Source organism: Halyomorpha halys, unplaced genomic scaffold (genome assembly GCF_000696795.3).
Source record: "Halyomorpha halys isolate HHAL.00 unplaced genomic scaffold, Hhal_1.1 Scaffold237.1, whole genome shotgun sequence".
Lineage (NCBI taxonomy): Eukaryota > Metazoa > Arthropoda > Insecta > Hemiptera > Pentatomidae > Halyomorpha > Halyomorpha halys.
Window position 1 is genome coordinate 1,070,862 of NW_027112495.1, and position 15,330 is coordinate 1,086,191.

Consider the following 15,330-nt stretch of genomic DNA (forward strand, 5'->3'; position numbering starts at 1 on the left):
ATCTTCTCCTCATTCATCATCCACGGTCAACTATCTCTCATAATTATGTATATTTTCATTTAATATCTATCTATATTCGATATTTTCTTGTACTTTACTGTAATTTTATAGTTCTCTTGTATCTACTTTTTCATTTGCTTATTACTTCCGTTTTTATTAATTGTCTATAATTTTTTTTAGACTTCTTGTTTATACATTTAACTGTTACAGTCCAAAATCCTTAATGCTCCTCACTTTGTCACAAATCAAATGATCCATCAGGACCTCAATGTCCCATATGTTGCCATACAAAAGCAGACACCAATCCATGATCAATTTCCCAACCACACAAACCAACTCGTTTTCAACCTGGCTTCTCCTTCATTACCTAATAATCCTCCTAGGCGTCTGAAAAGAAGATGGTCTTGAGATCTTCTCTAAAAATGTTTGGAGTTCTATCAATGGCTAGATTCTCCACTTTTTTTTTTTCAATTTTTAGTGAACGAAATACATACCAACATATTTCATTCGTACGTAAGTTTATATAAAAATATAGCACCATATTCATTTATATTACAACTGCACCTTTAGTGGTACAATATAATATAATTTGATACTATTGCTTGATATGAATTTCATAATCATTGAATGAGGAAATCCCTGTGATCCATTGTCGTTTGGATCAGAGATAATTGTGAATGGAAGGATTTCTACACAGTCACTCGGAATGAAAGACTGACTTGAATCCCGAAGACCCCATGTCTATCATTCCGACTTAACTTACCTGTATATGAGATACCAAACAGTTAGAATGTTTCACAATGCCTCTTTCGATTCTTTATAAACAGACAACTTTTTTGATTATTACTTTGATTTGTCTTCAATAACATACTGTAACGCACGATGTGAACAAAGACCATTTTCTCAGTACTTTTTCCACTTCAAATTTTGAATGATCGTATTTAAATATTTTCTCGTTAATTTAGCAGTATTATTATCTTCACAATTTTTGGTTTTATTTTCATTCAGACTAACCCTGCAAGTCTCCCTCAATATTTAGTTTATGATTTTGAGTATGGTGTGGTTTTAAATTAACCTTTACAATTTTTTAAAGAATTTTAGATTATATGATTGTATTTCGTTTACTTTGACCTGAAATTAAAAATTCTACTCTGTTGTTATGAAGCCACCTGTTTCCTGAGGAAAGTGAAGATATATTGTTAAGAAGATAAAAAAAAACATACGAACTACAGGTTTTTCTCTGACACATTCCCTAATAAATTCGATGACAATAATATGAAACCACAGAGAATATTGTCATAAATTTTATGCTACTCATTGGTGAAGTATCTTAAACAATACGCTTTATCACCGGCCTGTTCTAGACAAATATAAATAATCTTGATCACAGACCTAATTGATAAAGGCTACAAACGAATCAAGGCAATGTTTCAAGATATTCAATAATCCATTATTTGAGAAATTACAAGCATAGTAAAGCAAGAAAGGGTTTTTTAAGTTGGTTTTAGATAGTTATAATAATGCATACTTAACATTGTCAATTATTGTATCACTTATATATTAAAACCAATAAGTTAAATTTTGATGTTAACTTTCTGAAAATTCTGAAGTTAATTTGCTTTTTTTCATTAGATATGTCCTAATTTTTCGATTTTAGAAACATGTTTTAATTATAAACTTTTTTTTTTATTTTTAAATAAAACGATAAATAAATTCTTACAGTAGGTAATCAAAAGTTATCAGTGCCAAGTTGGGCGTGGTTAGCACTTGGATTGATGACCGTTCGAAATGGATGACCACTTATAACAGAAAACCAAGCTTCTCCCATCCTTCGAGTTCGAGAAGCCTACTGGAGGCAACTCACACCAATCGGGCGTAAGACGAATGATACTATCCCTCGTACTTTAATCGATAATTGTGTTGTGGTTCTCTAGGATGTTATATGGCCGCCCAGAGGTTAGGTCCATGGACGGTCTACTTAGAGGAAAGGAATATAGGTCCTTGTGTGCCTACTGACATCCGTGCTAAATCCGTAGATTTATACCGAATAGTCACTGCCCTTGAACCCGTTAAGCCGATGTAAAGGATACTCCCAATCGATTTTCACGACAGGAGACGATTTTCTTTAGCGATGACTGTAATACTGACGGTGTGTGTCGCACAGGCGCTGATAGTTGATGTTACTACCAACTGTCAAGCAAATTCAAATAGTATGATAGCAAATATTAAGCTGGTACACTTTTGACACTGGCCACAGAATACCTAATAATGCTTGATAAATAAAAGATGTAACAAACGTCGGAATCCATACGCTAGTGTGTTCCAGAGAGACAATCGTGAGAGATTTATGAGATATCATACATTCGATTTCGGCTATTTATACTATAGAAAGGAATAAAATAAAGATACGTAAAATAAAATAGAACTTAAATATTAACAAAGGTGGCGCCCTTTGTTCATAAGATGTTATTATAGTAAATAACCCATAACTTCAACTTTCGTTCTAGAATTTTTATCAAATACTTGTTAATTTAATAACCCAGACATATAATGTCTTTATAAATGTATGTTTGTGCAACGTTAAACAGAAAATAAACTGTAAAAGTTAATCGAAAAGATTTGAAACAATTTATTTACGAGTACAATTGATACAACTGATGGGAATCTAAAATATACATTTTATACTGCTGTTAATTATTGATTCACGGAATATTTTTATGAACAAAAATAAAAGGAAAATTATTCATTCCTTTTTACCAATCTAATCTCAATTATTTACACATTTAAATAAGATAGTTAAAATACTAGCAGTACCTGATAAAACAGCTGACCATATCAGATTGGCTCGAAGTGTCAACTCCTACTGTTCAGTTTATCCAGTCTTGTTGTGGCCAAAGTATTCTTTTATTATTTAAGAAATCAATAACTGCCCAATCTTTTCAGGCCTGTATGTCTGCAGGTACCTGACTATTCACAACGAGGACACCTATGTTTCCTTTGAGAAGGAATAGGAGAATAATAGTATGTTATAATTTCGTTTGACTATATTCCAGCTGATCACCTCTAAATTTATGGGAGAAAACTAAGGAAAGAAATAATATTATGATTGTACGATTAAAATATTTATGATTAATTAATAATTTTTTTATTCGCATCTCAAAATCAGAGTCATCCATATTACAGATGATTAATTAAGACAAATTTTTCAAACTTTCTTGCAATTTTTGTTAGGAAAAATAGTTCGGAGTTGATGTGCCCCGTTATGAATTTTTTCCTTGACAGTCCAAAAGGTTTTAACAACCAAGGAAGTAGCTCTGATTTTTAAATGTTCTGAAAACTATAAAAAACGCCTGAAAATTCAAAATTACAAGTTATCTTAAAAATAATTATAATTTTTTTTCGTTATGAATTTTTTCCTTGACAGCCGAAAGGTTTTTAACAACAAAGGAAGTAGCTCTAATTTTTAAGTGTTCAGAAAACTGTAAAAAACTCTTGAAAAATCAAATTTCCAAATTATCTAAAAAAAATTAAAATTTTTTAAAAATTTTTTCCTTGACAGTCGAAAGGTTTTCAATAACAAAGGAAGTAGCTGTGATTTTATAAGTGTTCAGAAAATACTAAAAGGCGCCTGAAAATTCCAAGTTATGTAAAAAAAAATAAAAAGAGACAAAAGATTGTAGGTCGTCTCCAACGTATTTTTATTGCTTCAAACATATTTCTGGGAAAACTATTTATGGCCAAAAAATAAAATTACCGCTAAGATTTTGTAAATATGGCTAATAGCTATATCTCTATAAATTTATACAATTTCTAAGCCTCTGCAATGGTAAATTGGTCTATCAAATATCTAATGTCCAATTAATGTCAAAGATTGACCATAAAATACAACTTATCTCTACATAATAGACCATAATTAGCACCAGGAAGTCATCATAAAGTTGTACAACCAATTGCCTGCGAGTGACTCACTACATTACATTCGCTAAAGAATGTCTATGTCTAACATAAACAGTTTCCAATTCAGTTGTTTCCCATGGCTGCTAACGGTAGTTCTAGGTCATTTAAAGAGGTTATGAAATATAATAACATATTACTTTCAATAACGGATATATAAAATATATAGTAAGGGAAAGTATGAGATCAAGTATAATTTCGAATTCGAGTTTTCGACGGAAATACACGTTTTGAGGTCCCCTGTGTCCAAATACCAAGTCTCGCCAAATGTTGAATGTTTATTTGGACTGCCAAGCTCAAAACCACCTTATAGAATAGAGTTTTCGCATTTTTTTGCTTTTCTCAAAAACGGTTCTTGCGGTTTTGATTAAACCTGTTATATCAATGTAAAATTAGGTGATTTTTAATATCAGATAGGTTTTATCCTCATTGAAATAGTTGATTACTGCTTAAAGACGTAAAACTCTCTGGTCATCAACGCCTGATAAAATGGCATGATAAAAGTAAATAACAATGATTAAAATTAAAAAAAAAAAATAAATAAAAACCGAAGAGGAGTTATAATTTATAAAGAAGGCGATGTGCTTTTAAAAATTCAAATACTAATGTAATTTTAGCTTCTTCATCTGTGAAAGCTTCTGGTAAATTTGGGGTCAGTCCTATCCTGTTGAAATTCCTGAGTCAGTCCTGTCCTGTCATTGAAATAGTTGTTGTAGTTGATTGTTGCTTAAAGGCGTAAAACCCTCTGGTCATCAACGCCTATGGCATGATAAAAGTAAAAAATAAAATAAAATAAAAAATAAAAAAAGTAATAAAAAAAAATAAGTAAAAAATATAAAAAAATAAAAATCGAAGAGGAGTTATAATTTATAAAGAAGGCGATGTGCTTTTAAAAATTCAAACACTCGTGTAATTTTAGCTTCCTCATCTGTGAGAGCTTCTGATAAATTTGGGGTCAGCCCTATCCTCTTCATTATTGGCAAATAGTGAGTACACTCTTCAAAAATATCTCTAATCGTAAGAATGGACTGACAATATTTGCACGTTGGAGGTGGCAGTTTTCTGATCAGGTGAGAGTGCGTGAGGAGAGTATGACCTATACTCAAGCGGGCCAATAGTTTAACTGAAATAGTTTAACAGGGCTTAAAAGCGGATTTCTAAAAAAATCTACCTTTAAAGCACCATTGATTTTATTTATTTCAAATCATTATCCATCTCACATTCTTACTAGTCATTGAGAATGGGTAAATATGAACTATGAAAGGATTTGATAATAAATTTAAGGAGATAGGAGTAAAAATGTTTTCTCCAGGTTGAAAATATATTTCCAGAGTAAGAATAGTGAAATAGATGTATTATATATTGTTGAAAAACAAAAGATTTTAGGGAAAAACATTATGTTTAATTATGAAAGTCTTAGAATGTAATGCAAAATGATATGAAAAACATAAATACATAACTGGTGGTAGCCTGCTAAGGTTTTCTTGTCACTATAGATATTAAATAAATAAGTTTTAACTCCACTTAAGCTATATATGATTCTATAACAATTACGTATTGAATGAGTATTCGAAAACAAATTATAATTTTTTGTTTTTAAGTGAAAGTTGAATGAAGCGCGTACCACACCAGATTTTCTTTAATAGTTAAAGCTCAAAAATATCGATCTTAACGAGCTGCAATCATTATAGCTCATAAATTGTTACAATGCTATCGACCTGGGGTGGCCAACTTTTCAGTATATAATATCTACTATTTATGTTTAAAATGTGTCCCGACCGATTTACATGGGTGTAGTCTAAGAGGTGAGGAGGGGTGTGAAATGCGTGCTATGTTTATACACTGCGTTTCAGTATAAGGTGCATTCCAGTAAGATATGAGTAGATAAATAAAATATATGTTCAAAACTAATTTTTATTTTTTAAATCACTTATTAATTTACCGAGATATAGGCTCACGAAGAAAAAATAAATTTCCAGATTTATTTTGTTTTGATAGTATTCCGTACATGCAGTATCTAAAAAATTAGATTTTCCGACACTTCTTTAAGATAGATTTTTACTAACTTAAAATACAATTTAATTTTTAAACTTTAGTTTATAAGTTGTTGTACTATTTGTTCGTAAATATAAAATAGTTGCTATAAAAATGAACTTTAAGGCTGATAATTTTATTTCAATATTTCAGTTTTGTGTTTTGTTTTTCTTTTGGACCAGGAAAATTTATCATGAAAGAATAACATAAATTACTTTTTACAATTCTATCAATACCTCGCTGAGTACAGCCCGAACTGAAATGTAGATATACGGCTTATCTACGTACTTACGTTCCTACGTAAAAACAACAATAATAATTTAAAGTGCCAAAAAACTCATGTCCAGGAGAATTAAAAGAACAAAATTAATAAAAGAAGAAAATTATTAACAATATTTATTAATTCAAATTAGCTTCATATAAAGACAGATTTACTATTAACTATAATCGACCAACAATGGCCTCGCGATTGACTTTTTGGCAACCCCTGCATAGACGAACAGCTATAACTCATTTAATACCATATTTTTTTTATTATTTTGAGCTCAAATTGTTTCAAAACTGTTTCGGAATCTCATTCAGTAATTTGAGCCATCAAACTTGAAAACTGGTTTTACCGTTTGATAACAACCTTTTGGTCTCGCAGTAATGGAGTAAAAAGGAGGAAGATTTTAGAACATACTTAAAAATGTGCAAATTGCTTTAAAAAATATGATCAAAGAGTCACTTAAATTTAAAATTAATACTAATACATGTGGGAGTGGCTAGCTCATTGGTAAGGCACTGTGCCACTAACTCATAAGACCTGGGTTCGAATCCGGTTATGGCAGGCCTGTTTCACTCTAGCTGAGAGTCATCGCTGTGGGTTATAGAGCTCTCTGGGTCCACCCAGCCGCATAACATAAAAAATTGAAAAAACAGGGCGCTCTTAGTTGGGTAAAAATCTTTCGGTCGAGTGCGATTCTGACCGAATTACCTCCATGCACGACAGTTGGTCTAGTATACTTCCTTACAAATACTGCACCCTAAACTCTTCATGGGTTGTACCAGTATAGATTTAATTTCTTTTTTTTTACGAATACATTGAAATTAAGAATTGAGTTTTTGTAGATATAATGTTGTATATCTGTGTGTTAAATTTGAATAAAAACGGAAAACATTGTTGTCAAGTGTCAATATTCGCATTATGTTTATGAAAAGTTTAAATGCAGCTACTGTTAGAGTCGAGAAAATTAAAATATTTAATAATATTAATGGAAAATCCTGTCAAAAGTGTTAGGAAATTTTAGATTTTGTTGCCTTCAGCACATCTTTGTAGCTACCCCAGTGTAGCTTGTTGAGAAAACAAATTCATTTCCTAGGATTGGTTTAAAGTTTCGTACGTGTTGAGCATCTGAATTCGTTTCCTCCTAATGACTGTTATACAATTAAGTCTCTAAAGATAAGCACATTCCCGGTTAGGAAATCCGTCACTAAGAGTTCTAGTGTAGATTTATGAGCAATAAAACTGAGCAAAACATCTTGTTTTTCTAATGCACGACTGATTTTTGCATTTATAGCTAAGTGGTTTACATTTCGCTGCTTCAGATAAGGTTTTAACATTTATGCAAAAGAAAAAGTATGTTTTTATGTCACTGCTACATCCGGATTTTTATTCATAATAAATTACATTTATTCAAGAAATATAGTATGATAAAATAATTTCAACCTCGTTGCCACTTCCGTTCTCCTGAAGGAGGGCAGGGAAATTATTTCAAGGCAAAGACGACAGTAGACGACCTTGTATAATATAAACTGTAACTCCAATCGTGTATTTCTGTTTATATTCAAATGAATAAAAAGATTCAATTTATTAAGTAAAAATAATCTATTATGATGCGCCCATTCGCCAACTTTCGCTTAGCACCTTACATCCCCAAAGTTTGTGTAGATTGGTGCAATCGCAAGTTATAGCTATTTTTGTGATTTTTTTTTTAAACATCTAAATAAATGAATGAACAATTCAAATTTTTTTTTCCTTTTGCTGTTACTAAAAAAAATCTTATTTTAAGGTTTCTTTAGATTTTTTTTTAAATTTTCATTTTACCTGATCTGGTGGTCCTTTATACCTGGCCATATTTAATGCCTGGTCCTTACATGGTTAATATAACAGTTTAGTTTTTTTTTTTAACAATTGATTATTGGGGAGGAGATATAGTAAACGTAATAAATTTAAAAAAATTAAGATAAAATAAATAGACAAAAATAATAATTCTTATTAAGAGAGAAAAATAAAGTAATAACAAAAATAAAGTTTGTAAAATTTGTAAACCTAACAAACAATAAATAATAGAATTGATAAATATAGAATTTATAACAGGGTGTCCTACAGCAGCCTGAGCTTCAGTCTTCGGGTTGAGGTACGGTTTCCCAAGTTGTAGGTCATTTTATTTATTTAATACCAGATCGGCCTGGGCCCGGTTTCATAATGAAAGCTAATAGTATTAATTAATAGTACAAGTGTAGAAACTAGTGTGGTAATAATACTAATACTTATTTTTTTCATGATAGGGATGACTATTAGTGATATTACAGTAGTTAAAGAGTACTAAAGTACAAGTTACTATTGTACAAGTCTGTGTAATTGAATTAAGATAAATCTACAAGACTAATAGTATTAATTTGTACTTTATTATGAAACAAGTGGCCTGTACATGGTATGTAAGAGGTACATTTTTAATTTTTTTTTTTATTGAACAATTGATTAGGGGGGGGGGAAGAGGTATAGTCTCATACAAAAGACACCCCTAACTATACACAATGTTATAAATAAAACAAAAAAATAAGTAAATAAATAGATTAAAATAATAATTCTTAATAATAGATAAAAGTAAAATTGATAAAAAAAAAACGATGACATTTATAGGTTTAATAAAATAAATAATTGACTTCCAATGGAAAAAAAATGAAAGTGAATTTAAGAAAAAGATGAAGAAAAAAAAAGAAATTAAGATAAAATAAATTTTTAGAGTAACAATAACAGAACTGATAAATATAGAATTTTTAACAGGATTTCCTGCAGCAGCCTGGGCTTTAGTCTTTGGGTTGTGGTTGGGTTTCCCAAGTTGTAGGTCACTGCTTGCTTAACTTCAGGTAACTGGGAGTGGAAGTTCATGAACTTTTTTTTTTAATGTAATCCTCGATGTCTCTATTTGTAATTCCCGATGCAATTGGCTGTTATTTATAAACTAAAGAGTATCTACTGCAATTCTTACGACTTTATTTTGAAAAGATTGTAATTTTTTCTTTTTCGTAAAGGATGCTACTCCACAGATTTCACAGCCAGACGAGTATATCGGCAGTGGTCTGAGAATTGTTTTAAAAATAAGAATAGCTGTTTCTATTTTTAATTTGGATTTTCTAGTTAAGATAAGATATAGCATTGCTAACCTTGCGTAGGTTTGAGTTAGTTTGATGTTAATACGGCGATTTTCTCGAGGTTTGAGTAAAGAATACGATTTTTGTTCCTGCCATGAATACAACAATTTAACAAGAGATGAAGCGGGTTGTCACGGCTTTTCCGACTTTTCAGTCCAAACTGCTGTTTGTATCTCTCTTTTAGTTAATTGTCAAACTCTTCCTTAGTTCATATAATATCCAGTACTGTCACTGTTAGCAATGCAATATTTTTAATTATTTAAAATAAAAAACATTTACAGGTGCTTTAAAGGTATATATTTTTTTTTAATTCGCTATATAAGCCCTGTCAAACTATTTCAATGAGAATAAAACTCATAAAAAAATTTTACTCAGAATATTTAGAGCTGTTTTTAGAAAATCGAAAACATGAGTAAAATCGATTATACAAAAATTCAATTTCAGTCTTTGTGGGAATTATTTCCACCCATTAGTATTTAATTTAGGAATTATTTCTCTTCTATTTCTTGAGACCAGTTTATTGGTTTTTTTTTTTTTCAATTTTCATGGCTTTTTTAAAGGTTAGTTTACTGTTGTTATGAAAATATAATTATTGATTAAAGATGTTTTAAGTATTACAGAAAATAGAAAACCTTTTAAGTAACTCTTCCTTATTTCTAAAATAAAAAACATAGGTTTTATATATAATTTTATAACTGGAAATGATATATAATTTTCTTATAACACCAATTAATATAAAAATTAATAAAGATTTTTACTCATGGTACACTAATGAAATTTCCTTATGAAGTTTGCGTCATAGCCGTAAATTTTAGGTCAATATGGCGCAAATATTATTTGCGCGCTAACTAAGGCAACAGGTGAAATCGTTATTCGATGCATATTAGGGAATCAAGACCAGGCAATAATTATAACAATATCGCTATCTGAGTGTATATAATCTTTTCTGAGAACAGTGACGACGTTCGTGATAAAATACACGTACCTTTTTATGAAAATTTAAATATATGTATTTATACATTAAAGAGGATTGATTGTTGATTCTGTAGACTATATCTTGATTTTAGGTTATCAGTATAATTATTCAAAGTAACTTTAAAAATAGAACAATATAGTTAATATGAACCATAAGAGTAATTTTAACGGCATTGAAACATATAATTATGTAAAATAAACATAATTGAAGTAAATTAAACTTTAAAATACAATTTATTTTTAATTAAGGACATAATAGTAAATATGCATGTTGTCCATAATAGAAAAAACTTTCAAGATTTTTTTTTCGCTTTCCATTCTATCTATACCTAACTATATCAAATATAAAAATTGTTTAAATATGAAAATTGCCGCTTTCTACCAATTTTAGCATTAGAGGGTTTCAAAAATATATATTAATACATTAATATATAAAATATATATTGATAGGAAAGTCAAATGCGTACTGTACCGATAAATTTATAGATAATTAAAAAAAAAATAATAACTGTTATTTTTACCGTCCACTAGATAGCGCGTTGGAAAAATCAAGAAAAGAGAAGAAGAAAAGCCATCAGACTGGTCTTGATACTAACAAACGACGCAGACGTTGAGGAATACAAACTACAAACCTACATTATTTGTTTATTTACTTTTACCATATATATATCAAAAATATTTTATTATCATATTATTTTCAGTATATCATGTTATTAAATTAACTTTTTAAACCATAAAAATACATTTATCTTCTGATTTTTTTTCTTAGCCTATCATGTGAGACACCAAACACCATTTTAAAATTCAAAAAGGATTTTTCCATTTAGTATTTCATGGTAATTGCAACCTCGTTAAAGTCGCAAACCGTTTTCTTACTTCTTAACTTATTTGCATAATCCGTGATTTGGAATTAATTTAAACTAATAACAATAGAAACAGAATAACACAGCTATTTCTTGCTCGAGGTTTCGAAAGGTAAATGTTAGCCGTTAGAGAAAGATCCACCGACCTGGAAAGGTCTAGATAATCGGTTTCCTACCTTTTTTTTTGCCATGGTACTTCTTGCGCTTAACAGAATCCGTGGCATACTTGTTAGGGTAAAAATATTTCGGGGCACTCTCGCCGAAGTTTAAAAGAGTAAACATGTCGGCACAATTATCATTTGAGGGGTTGAATATGTAGGAAAAGAAGAAAAAAGAAACAGTGGAAATTAAATACTAGAAGAAAAAAGTAGCATATTTGCTATTTTAATTTTTTTCCTTTCTGTTTTTGTAATATTTTCAGAAAGTGCCATTCGCTTGCGGCATTCCTGTCATACGCTTGGTTGTAAAATGGTAGGAAAAACATTGAAATTAAAATAGTAAATATGCTATTTTTATTTTAATGCTTGAAGAAGTTTGTGGGGGGGGGGGGGGGGTGCGGTCAGCAGAGAACAACATAAATAAACAAAACCATATTTATTTATTTTATGCCGACGTTTCGACCTGAGTTTCAGGTCTTCATCAGGGCTATAGGACAGAAGAGATAACAACAACATTTAGAGTAACATACAATTGTATGAAGACCTGAAACTCAGGTCGAAACGTTGGCATAAAATAAATAAATATGGTTTTGTTTATTTATGTTGTTCTCTGCTGACCGCACCCCCCGACAAACTTCTTCAAGCATTAATCTACGGTCAACTATCTACATTTCTTTATTTTAATGTTTTTCCTTTCTTTTTTTGTAATATTTTCAGAAAGTGCCATTCGCTTGCGGCATTCCTGTCATACGCTTCGTTGTAAAATGGTAGGAAAAACATTAAAATTAAAATAGCAAATATGCTATTTTTATTTTAATGTTTTTCCTGTCTGTTTTTGTAATATTTTCAGAAAGTGCCATTCGCTTGCGGCACTCCTGTCATACGCTTGGGGCACTGCGGCCACCGGCCTGGATGGTGGGACTGGAACGTTCTAGAACACTTGGAAAGTGAGAAAGCAGAGACTACAACAATGCTCAACTTCCCACTCGAGATAAGGCTATCAAGTCGTAATAGACGATTGTTTCTTATTTCATTTGTAACAGAACAGATAATGTTATATATTTAACATTATATTTTTTACTAAACACAAATAATTATTTATTTAATGATACTGCAGTGTAGTTAATGTCGTATTGCTAGTTAAATTGAAATTACAGTATAGACAAACTACATTTTGAAAATATCTTTCAGGGAAAAAATTGGAAGTGATTTGAATTAAACTATTGAAAAGAAATTGACTGAGTGGAAGGGTTCGAATCCCACCTAGAGCAGTTAATATTTATTTCATAGCGGCTTTATATTTAATATTCAATATTTATTTTATAATAATTTTTTTCCCTTTAATTTACTTTGTTCATTTTTACATGTTCACATATTTGAAATCATTTTTTAACCGTACCTTAGTTTACTTTTATTTCATATTATATCTATTCTTTGACTTTATTACATTATTTTGGTCTAATTACACCAACCGTAATTAGTCTAATTAATCTAATAATAAAAACTAACATTATCTTAGTTTGTATCTTTCTTAGATCTGATGAAGCCCTGTTATATGTGGCTAAACGTTATCTCTCTACAAATAATGTAATTACTATATGAGTTATTTTGATCGCCCATGACCACTTCCTATTTACTGTTAAAAAATTGTTATTTGTTTGAATTTTACCAATTTAACAATTAGAAATGTAATTAATCGATTATATATAATTATAGAAAAACTTGTTTAAAAATTAATATTAAATTCTAGACAGTGATGAAGAGACGCAGCATTCCCGGAACGTCCAAGGTATAAATAAATTAAATAAGTAGGTAAACGAGTTTCTCTTATTACTGTATATAATTTCTCATAACGAAAATAAACGATAAAGTGACTCAAAAGGCCCGATTCGGGGGGGGGGGGGAGGGGACTCAAATTTGCTTGATCGAATCCGAACGTAAGTCGGTCCCGAATATAGTTTGATCCGCCATTATACCAGACAATTTTTATAAATTCTCTATTTAAGTTTGGGAAAATACAACTTTTTTTTCTTTTTCCCCACTACTGAAGAGAGGTAGGCTTTGTGTGCATGCAAGAAATGATAAGTTTTGTCCTCGTAATCGATATCGTTTTAAACATAAAAAAATATCCTTATATTAATGAAAAATCATTTATTGATGAATAACCTTTTTAATTTTTTTTTATAACAGCTTAATAGCTATAATAAATAATAAAATAGCTATTATTATTAGAAATATTGGTATCAGAAACATTATAAAGCTTACTTGAAACTGACAGATTTCAGAGAGATGCCAAAGATTTCATGTTGTAAATAAATCACTAAAACATCTATAAATAATACGACCTTCAGGAAAACCTATCGGTGTGTGCTTTGAATACATTTGGTGAAAATTAATATTTGTATTGATTTAAAATTCAGATTTAGCATCAGCCATTCGGAATAACAAGGTTCACTAGATAAAAGTTGAAGAAATATTTACCATTTATTTTTATCTTAACTATAAACTGAGATTTATCAAAATTACGATGAATTCTTAAAAATGCATTAGAAATAAAAATGAATAGTATGCCATTAATAATTTTATTGACATTTAAATGATGTACATTATACATCATTGAATTATGATAAACGGATTTTCAAGCACTATTCTCTCTGAATTGTATTTTATAGCATAAAAATAGATAAGAAAGTACCATTTATCTAGACTTGATATTGTCCAGTAAAATAGCAATTTAACTTAGGAGTAATTGAAAAATAAATTCTTACAATGGATTCTGACGTAAACCTTTAACGTAAGTTAAAGTTGACGTAGGTTTACCACTATCCATGCACCGGTAGAAAAAAATCGAGTTGTTTCACCCCATTTTTTTATTACTTTAATGAAAATTAAATATAGTTACTAGACAACATTGATGACTCTCCAATCATAGATGGGTTGAATAAAAAAATGTCAGTTGTTTCAAAACATAAAATTTAATTTTCATTCTGAGTTACATATCTTTTAAACTACCTAAGGTACTAAATAAGGTAATAGAAAATCTTTTAAGGTAAGTAATTTTTCTAAATTATGAGCCTTGACATAACTGTTTGCATTCAATAGTTCTCGAGGTAAAAATTGAACCGTTTTCAAACAGAAAATAAAGCGTTAATTTATTTATTTTTTTTTTACCTAGACTTAACAACAGATAAAGTAAATGTTATTGAAAATCAGGTATGGAATTATTTTTTTAAAAATACCTAACACAGGAAAAGAAGTATTTAAAACAGCAAATTTGGTAATATTTGAGCCCTAATAGATCAATTTATGTAAAATTTTATTCCAATTAATATTTCACAAAAATCTATATTTCCTTCTTAATTATTAGGAACAATATTATTTTAAATATATTTTTGCAAATATGGAAATTACTATCCTTTGGCATAGGATTCACCATTATAAATTACTTAATAGTGCATTTCGCAAAAATGAATGAAAATTGTAGTTTATTTTTCTGGAAATGAATTTCTTGTCGTGCGCACTTGAAATAATTCATTATCTACTTTTCAATCGCATTTGCTGTTTCCGTTTTTTAGTCTAGATAAAATATTGCCTTATTTTCTAACATCAAATGCGCGTTAGCTGTTGAAAAAATTCATTATTTTTCAGAAACGTACTTTTTATGGGGAGTTATAAAAACAAAAGCTGGAACTTTTAAGGTTTATTTTTCATATTAGAGCTCCAAAGAAGCTTGCCAAAATTAAACAACAAAATGAAATTCACAGCTTTTAAAATAGTTGTCTTATTTTTTTATTTAAAAAATAAATTATTCTTTGTGTTTATATCCTATAAAACCGATCTCGTATAAAATGCTTAGTTACATTTTTAACTTTCTTTAATATTTCTTCTCTTATTCTGTTACTATTACCCTTTTCATTTACTATTTACAA

The 15,330-nt window shown here is 29.7% G+C and overlaps 1 protein-coding gene across 7 annotated transcripts in view; it reads right to left on the reverse strand.

The window, feature by feature from the left end:
• LOC106679977 (glutathione hydrolase 1 proenzyme) overlaps positions 1-15,330 on the reverse strand; it is a 134,779-nt gene that overhangs the window by 35,031 nt on the left and 84,418 nt on the right. Inside the window, exon 1 of one of the 7 annotated variants that reach the window (XM_067050338.1) lies at positions 13,667-13,729. The exons of the other annotated variants lie outside the window; for them this stretch is intronic. The gene's annotated coding sequence lies outside the window, so the exon portion shown is untranslated. Of the gene's footprint in view, positions 1-13,666; positions 13,730-15,330 lie in introns of those variants that run through there. 7 annotated transcript variants of the gene reach the window in all.